The 8,798-nt window shown below is 42.7% G+C and overlaps 1 pseudogene; it reads right to left on the bottom strand.

The window, feature by feature from the left end:
- Positions 1–7,235: 7,235 nt before the first annotated feature.
- Positions 7,236–8,171, bottom strand: LOC115638342 (annotated as a pseudogene).
- Positions 8,172–8,798: the final 627 nt, after the last annotated feature.

The following is an 8,798-nucleotide window of genomic DNA, read 5'->3' as shown; positions in this document are numbered from 1 at the left end:
TAATAGTATTATTTACATTGTCTTCAGCTTAATTATCTATGCTATAATGAAATATCTTGATCGTTTGAATGGCTCATTTTCTTATGTGAATAAAGCTAGTTTACCTGGGTATGCACAGGAAACAGAAGATTAGCTTCTAAGCTACAGTATACACTGCCTATTCTTCATCCGAGGAAAGTCCTGCTGTGAAGATTTCTGTCCAGAGGCTTATCATCTTGCTAGAGGACTATTTCAGGTCTGTTTAAACTTTGACAGAGAAGGTCTAAGCCACATGACTGAGGTCTCGAGGTTTACTCTGGATTTACCCTGGAATTCTCATGGAAGAATTCAAACAAACTCTACACCAGGACTACTACCTTTTGGATTATAACTTTTTACATTGATTCCAGAGAGACTTTTACAAATCAGAAGCCTCATCATCTCTGCTATGAAATGACCTAAGGAGTTTTCATATATCTGTATGTGTATTGATCTATTAACCACTGCAATTCTCTTTCTTTTTTTCCTTTCTATTATTAAAACCTGTAGTTTTAGTTCCAAAAGAGTTGACACTGGGGTGATTTTCGAGTAAGATCTCATATTGATCTAGGTATCAGTGTCCGGTCCTTTGGGACTGGTGGACTTAACATATGGTGAATCTATTTTCAATAACCACTCACTATATTAGACTTGACTGTCTATATGGGAATCAAGGGTTGAGGTGCTTAAAGGGGACTGTATCTGGCTTCTTGGTAACCACAGTCCTATCGCAGGAGGTGTTTTGTTACTGTCTTGGTGAATCTAATTATAGAATAAACCACCAGTTTGGAGGATTGTCTGCCCTATTCCTTGCAGTTTGCCCTGAACATAGCATCTTTTAGGGTGACCCATCCAAGTATATAGTCACAGAAACACATTTGTAAATAAGATTTATCTGTAGCCACCTTGCCACCTGTTTCAGAGGGGTAGCCATGTTAGTCTGTATCAGCAAAAACAACGAGGAGGCCTTGTGGCACCTTAGAGACTAAAACATTTATTTGGGCATAAGCTTTCATGGAGTAGAACCCACTTCATCAGATGCATTGAGTGGAAAATACAGGAGCAGGTATAATTACATTAAAAGATGTGAATTGCCTTACCAAGTGTGAGGTTGGTCTAATGAGACAATTCACTTGACCTGTGTTTTATATAAAATTCTAGACTGAGGATTTTTATATTATACCCAGGCATCTATTAGCAAATCTCCCCAATGGCCAGACATGGGGCGCCAGATGGGGAGGGCTCTGAGTTATTTAAGTTAAGAACTAATATTGGCAAAAGAAGATATGGATATAAACTGGCCATTAATAAGTGTAGGCTTCAAATTAGATGAAAGTGTCTAACCATTAAAGGAGTGAAGCTGTGGAACAGTCTTCCCAGGGGAGCAGTGGAGACAAAAAACTAACTTGTTTTTAGACTGACCTTGACAAATTTATGGAGGGGATGGTAAAATAAGATCACTTACAATGACATATGGCCCATCCATGACTGGTATTAGCAAAGATCCCCAACGGCTAGTGAAGGGACACTAGACTGGGAGGGCTCTGAGTTACTAAAGAGAATTCTTCCCAGTTGTCTGGCTGGTGGGTCTGGCCCATGTGCTCAGGGTCTAACTGATCGCCAGATTTGGGGTGGGAAAGGAATTTTCCCCAGGTCAGATTGACAAAGACCCTATGGTGAGGGGTTCACTTTACTCTACAGCATGGGGTATGGGGTCATATATTGGCCTGAACTATAGTAAATGGTGGACTTTCTGTAACCTGAAGTCTTTAAATTAATATTTGAGGATGTCAGTAACTCAGCCAGAGGTTATGGGCCTACTAAAGGAGTAAGTGGGTGAGGTTCTGGGGCCTACAATGTGCAGGAGGTCAGTCTAGATAATCATGATGTTCCTCTCTGTAGTGAAAGTTTATGGGTCTGGAGGCCCAGTCATAAATCAGGGAGTCAATGTGCAAACACATAACAAAGGGACAGTCCTTTCCCCAAAGATCGTATAGTATAAGGGTAAGACATAAGACAGGAGGGCGCAACAAAGGGACAGAAGGAGCAAAACGAAACTGAGACAGTGCAGGTCAGCATGGAAAGCCTGGGCACAGCGCACCAGCTACTTAATTATAATCAAATACAGCAGGTCAAGAATTTCCCATCCAAACTGTTTTGCACCAAAATGTGAAAAGGGGCTTTTCATGGAGCATTTCCACATTTTTTTGCACTGAGAAACCAAACACTCCAAAACTGAAACACTTGGACTCAGATGTCCTTCTGGAGCATCTCACAACAGCTGTAGCCCACCATCTCACATACTGAGTGTGTTAACCCCTGGGCAACGGTTCTCTCTGTCTGACCTGATGAAGTTGTTCCATCTTATATAGAACAATTAACTATTTACTGGCGCAGGGACTTGGCCCTGATTGTCCTGTCCTTTAACATCCAGGGTACAGATTCTCATTAGCTATTTCATATAAAGGGGGGATAGCTTCAACAGGGCAGACTGAAAAAGCCCTCAACCAACATTGCATGTAGGCCCTTGATAAGGGCAGCTTATAGGCTAGGGAACGCCCTGCGTTCAAGTCCTCACTTCTCTCAGGTACAATAGGGTTTAGAATCTTGTTCTCCCCTACCTCAGGTGAGGGCTTTAACCATTTGGCTATAGGATGCATTTTGTAAAAGGCCTGAACTGACAGTTATCTGGTGACCTCAAGCCACACCTAAGGATCAGGGTCTACAGACAAGATAGCTTGGGGAATACCTAGTTTGGACTCTCCCCAGGACTGAGGCATCACTGGGTATGCCCGCTGGTTGAAATCTAGACACTAGCTGAGCAGAGATCTACATTTTTTACTTAGGCACCCAAAATAGCAGTTAAGTGCCTAACTTCCTTGGTGGATTGAGCTCCCGGTGAGGTTTTAAGACGTATCTAAGGGCATATCTACACCGCAACTGAAAGCGAGCTTCCCAGCCCATGTCCACAGACTCAAGCTAGTAGGTTGTGTGCTAAAAATAACAGTGTAGGCATTGTGCATAGGCTGGAGCTCGTGCTCTGAAATCTAATGGCAGAGCATTGGCTGCACAGACTTATTTAGTGCGCTAGTGTGACCCACACTACTGTAAGTGTGTGCACGCAGGTGGAGATCTTCCACAATGTAGCTTGTAGAGTAGACATGAACTGAGTGAGTTAAGCAGCTAACTCCCATTGCCTTTCCTTGGGAGCTAGATGTCTAACCTGATTAGTATATTATTTTTTTGACAGTTACTAATGGAGAGGAGGGTTTGCCACCAGACAATGCTGATATAATTAGTATTTACAGACTCTGTTTTTAGAATTTCAACCCAAAGACTGGAAGGACTGTGAAGTCTGAATTCCATGCTCTCTCCTGGAGGAATTTCCAACCACAGAGTCCATTGAATGTATTAACAAAACCAGATAGGATTTTAAGTTTATTCAAGTATCAGAGAGAAAATTAGAAAGGATTACAAGCAAGGAAAAGCGAAAACAAACATTTAAAAGTCTAAAACTTAATCTAGCAAGGTACAGCCTCAATTCAAGATGATTTTCTTCACTCACAGTCTTCCAGCAAGATGATGTCTGACGCCCCCACACCCTAGCCAAGATCTCTTCCAGAAGCCCCAAAGTGCTGCTTCCCTTGTCTTTGTAATCTCTTGTTCTGTTTCCTGCAATCTCCACTCCTTGTTAGCTAGATGATCTTGTATATTGCCTATATGTAAACTGAGGAAAATCTGCATTCTTTTGTTTAGAGCTGACTTGTTTGCCAACTCCCTGGCCATGCCTGCATCAAACACTCTTTAGCCACAATTCTAGCTCATATCCATAACTCTTAATATAAGCTGAGTCCATACATCATACAAGAAGATTAATGAGCAGTGAGTTATTAGTGTTCAAATGATAGCTGACAGGGCACATTTTGTACAAAGATTGGTACAAAAGTATGTAGGGTGTGAACACCTGGGTTCTTTGCGTCATCAGCTGCAATTTTCAAAATTTCCTCACAAAAGTTTAGTCAAAACATTTTTTTTTTCATTTTCAACAAATCAGCATTTTCCAGTAAAAGAAACTTTCATCACATAGATACTGACTAGCTTTGGCCTATATTTTTCTATCAAATGTGAATTGCACATAACAACGATATGAGATGATGTAAAGTTTACACAAATGTGTAACACCAGTCAGGTGATCTCAACAGGCTTACTCACATGAGTGACTTACTCATGGGCATCAGCTTTCTAGGCTTGGGCCATAAAAGATGACTACCAAAGCTGAGTCAAACATCTCAGATCAGGTATTTAACTGACTAACAGAACTTTACAATGACCAAGGGTGAGAATATGAAAGTTACTGCACATGCCAGGCATGGTAACTCAGCCTCTTCTTTTACACAGCCAGAATTATAAAGAATTCTCACTAAAATGAACAAGAGAGTTTTACCTTCTTCAGATGCAAAGACACAACAGAGCAAGACCTATTACTCCACAATGCCAGTGGCACATTCTTCTGCACTACACACTCTGGCCTCCTCCCTTCTTTGACCTCCTTTTGAAAACACTTGGATGTCTTTAGAAGAACTTTCCATCAGTCTCTCCTCACTTGCCTATGTACTGGTAGCCAGTTACCTCCAGCGGAGTGACAGAGTAGAGGGCATTGGTTACATTGCTGCTCACTCATTTTCCAAAGGACTTTGTTAGCAAAGTTAGAAACTGACTCTGGATGCTACCCAGGGGACTTGGTCTCATTTGCTGCATCCGAGCAGCATCAGAAATAGTTCCCTGAACTTTTATATTTATTCTGGCCAAATTGAGAGTGGAACCTTCTCACTGCCCCACAACCAGTGCTGATCCCTATGCTCCAATCACTGCATGGTGGGTCTGACATTCTAAGGTTTAAACACTGTGTAGGGTGCATGTGATGGTGTCTTATAACTGTACAGGATTGGAAATCTCCTGTCTGTCTACGGGTGAGCAGCAGGGTCTGTCACTTCAAGGTCACTGCAGGGCAGGTAACACAATGTATTCATGCTAGCCTAGAGATTTTATGGTCCAGATACAGCAAGACACTTAAAAATGTGTTGAAACATTAGCATGTAAATACGACCAAGGACTTCAATTAGACTAATCATATAGTAAACATAGGCACATATTTACAGTCTGTGGTGAAACAGAGTTTCTTTCTTTCTTTCTTTCTTTCTTTCTTTCTTTCTTTCTTTCTTTCTTTCTTTCTTTCTTTCTTTCTTTCTTAACAATTATCATCTGGATTGAATGCACATGCTCTGCTCTCTGTGTAAGGAAAAAGTATCAGGAGCTTCTAATTTCACAACTGTCCTTTTTCTCTGTGTTTGGAAAAAAATGAATCTTATTGTTCAGAGGCTTTCAGCATTTGAAGGTAGTGCTTACCATTCATATCACAATATTTTGGCTCAGAACTAGAATTGTTTGAAAAATGACTTCAGCCCCACACCTCACCCTCCCAGAAAATTTTGACATTTATTCCATGTTTTTTCTAGCAGAAGATGTCGGGTGGTTTTTGTTTTTTTTGGTTTTGTCAGAATCACATACTCAAATACACACAAACTTGGAAAGAAAAAAAATGTTCCCTTTCCCTGTTGAAATCCCCCCAGGGTGGCTTTCAAACTTTCAGCTTATGTATCTCAGGGAATGTCTAGTTCTAGCTCATGGCAAGCTGAAGAGTCAATCTACCACACATTCCCCTGCTGAGTATTAAGTGTACACGTGGAGTTTGCTGTCAGGCACTAAAAGTTCACTAGGGTGCTTTAATCTAGTCATAAGAACATAAGAACGGCCATACTGGGTCAGACCAAAGGTCCGTCTAGCCCACTATCCTGTCTTCCGGTGGTGTTTCAGACAGAATGAACAGAACAGGACAAATATCAAGGGCAGAATGAACAGAACAGGACAAATATCAATACCATTCCCTATCGCCCATTCCCAGCTTTTGGCAAACAGTGGCTAGGGACACTTCAAGTTATGGTTTTGCATCCCTGCCCATCCTGGCTGTTTCCTGCAGCTCCCATTGGCCTTGAATGGCGAACTGTGGCCACTGGGAGCTGTAGGGGGTTGTCTGCAGACAGACAACATCGTCAAATATCTTGTGGCTCACAATTATATCATCCTGATGGTCCGCATGCAGCCTGCGGGCCGCAGGTTGCCCATTACTGTTCTAGATCATACTTCGTCCTGCCTCCATTCAGGGCACTGGACTAGATGACCTATCGAGGTTCCTTCCAGTCCTACATTTATATGATTCTATGATAACCACTCCTTTAAAAGGAAAAGTGAAAAGGACAGGGGGAGAGAAAAGGTAAAGAAAAGGAGAGAAGAAAAAAAGGAAAGAAAGAAAATAATGGAAAGGATAGAAAAAGGGGAGAAAGAGAGAAATGAAAAAAGAAAAAAGAAATAAAAAAAAGAAGACAGAAAAAAGTAAGAAGGTAGAGAGAAAAGAGAAGAATTATCACAGCTCTCTGAGTGGTCCAGGTGTCAGACTGCAAGTGTTCACCACCGTGGGGTGGAGTCCTGTGAATGTCCCATGCCCAGAGCACGTCCTTGGGTGACAGTACCATGGGTGTCAACCAGGATTGCTCAGGCAATCCAACTAGACTCACTACCAGCACAGGACCCCTCGGGGAGTTGTGTCCAGTCGTAAATACAGTGATCCAAAACAGCCTTCTTAAAACAAAGTATTGTTTGACTTGAAGAGTAAGAGCACAACATAGGAGAGGATTAAAACAACAAAAGGCCTACACACATTTATCTTACTTAAATGCAGAGCCCCTCAGCAGGCTAAGCTTCCTTGATGTCTGGAGGGCAGTTTCTGCATCTAGACCTTCTCACCAAACCAGCCTCTCTTCTATTCAGAGACTGTGTCTCTTTAAAAACCCTCAGACTTCTGATCTTCTTCCCTTTGTAAGGGAAGGATTCAGTCCTGGGAAAGCTGGCCTGGAAGGCCTACCATGGGCGGGCAGAGGTAGCATATCACAGTGAATTGTCCTTGGTGTTTACTGAGGAGCTCTTATCTTGGCTGTTGTGCTTCTTCCTGGGTAGTTCCTGGCCACTGAGCTCTTGTATTAGCCAAATGTGTGAATACAAATAACATCTTTACAATATACAAACATACAGAATTCATACATTGCTACAGGCAGCTCCAAATCCACCACAAGAACATTTGAAAAACAATATTTTTACAGGTTTCAAATGAATATTTTTCTGACTATAACTCTTCTCAGGGCTTCTTTTACCTCTTTATTCCCCAAGCTGTAGATCACAGGGTTCAGCACTGGGGACACCACTGTGTAGAACAGGGGAAACAGTTTGTCAATGTGGAGTGACTAGCTGGATTTGGGCCTCAAATACGTCATGATACAGGACCTATAGAACAATGTCACCACAATGAGGTGGGAAAAGCAGTTGGAGAAAGGTTTGCTCCTTCCTGTATCTGATGGCATCCTGAGGATAGCGTAGAGGATATGGACATAGGACACAAAGATGAGTAGGAAGGGGACCATGATGAAAAGGACACAGATGGTGTAAATAGAAATTTCATTCCTGTAGGTGTATGTGCAAGCCAGCTTTAGCAGTGGAGGCAGGTCACAGAAAAAATGGTTGGGACCATTGGGCCCTCAAAAGGGCAGAATGAATATGAAAGTTGCTTGCCCTAATGCCACCAGCAGACAAATGAGCCAAGACACAGCCGAAAGCCGGAGACACACACTTCTGCTCATCATGGTCCTGTAGCGCAAAGGGTGGCATATAGTCATGTAACAGTCATATGCCATGATGGCCAGCAGGCAGCACTCTGTGAACCCCAAGAAGGTGAAGAAATACATCTCTGTGGCACAGCCCAGGAAGCAAATACTTTTGTCTTTGGAAAAGAAGTTCACAAGCATCTTGGGGATGGCGGATGAAGTGTAGCCGATTTCCAGAAAGGACAAGTTCCGGAGGAAAAAATACAAGGGGAAGCAAAGGGCAGGGTCCACCACTGTGATTGTGATGATGACAACATTGCCCACCAAGGTGATGAGGTACAACACCAGCATCAAAAAGAAAAAGGAGACCTGCACCTCCAAGAATTCAGAGAAAGACATGAAGACGAACCGTGTCACAACTGAATGGTTCCTATTATCCATGTCCGCCTGTTGTTTTCCATCTGCAGAGATAATAAAATCATTCATTCACTGGTTAGCTTGGAGGATCCACCAGTATATACATATATAGCCCAAGACAAACATTTTCAATAGTAGCCGGTGGTCCTAGGTGCCCCCATTTTTGGATGGCCAACATAAAACCCTTTTTGTTTGATGTTCAGTGTGACTAAAACACATAGCTCCTATTGACTGGGCTTAGAAAATCAGGCTCAAGGGGCTAGATACACAAAGGGACTTAGACACCCAATTGTCACCTTAGGTGTCTAAATCCCAGAATTAGACCCCAGTGGGATTCACAACCCCCCCACTCAGATGCTCCTGAACTGTATAGGCCTCTGAACTCACTCGGCACCTAAGTTTTTGCAGTACCATCTCCCTAGGGTCCTCTGTTTCTTCCTCTGAGCATGCCCACTCTAGGTATCAGGACACCTAAGCCCCAGAGCAATGTGTGAACCAGGGCAGCCAGGCATTCCTCCACCTAGTTCACCTGTGAGGCCTGATCTGTCAGCATGCTCAGAGCTCACCTAACTCCATAAGAAACCACTGGGAATGGATAGTTGGGTGGGGGAAAAGACCTCCTCCTAGCTTTCAGCCCAGTGGTTAGGGTGC

The sequence above is a fragment of the Gopherus evgoodei genome, chromosome 21, assembly GCF_007399415.2.
Source record: "Gopherus evgoodei ecotype Sinaloan lineage chromosome 21, rGopEvg1_v1.p, whole genome shotgun sequence".
Lineage (NCBI taxonomy): Eukaryota > Metazoa > Chordata > Testudines > Testudinidae > Gopherus > Gopherus evgoodei.
Note: the sequence above shows the minus strand (reverse complement) of the source record. Positions and strands in the feature narration are given on the sequence as shown.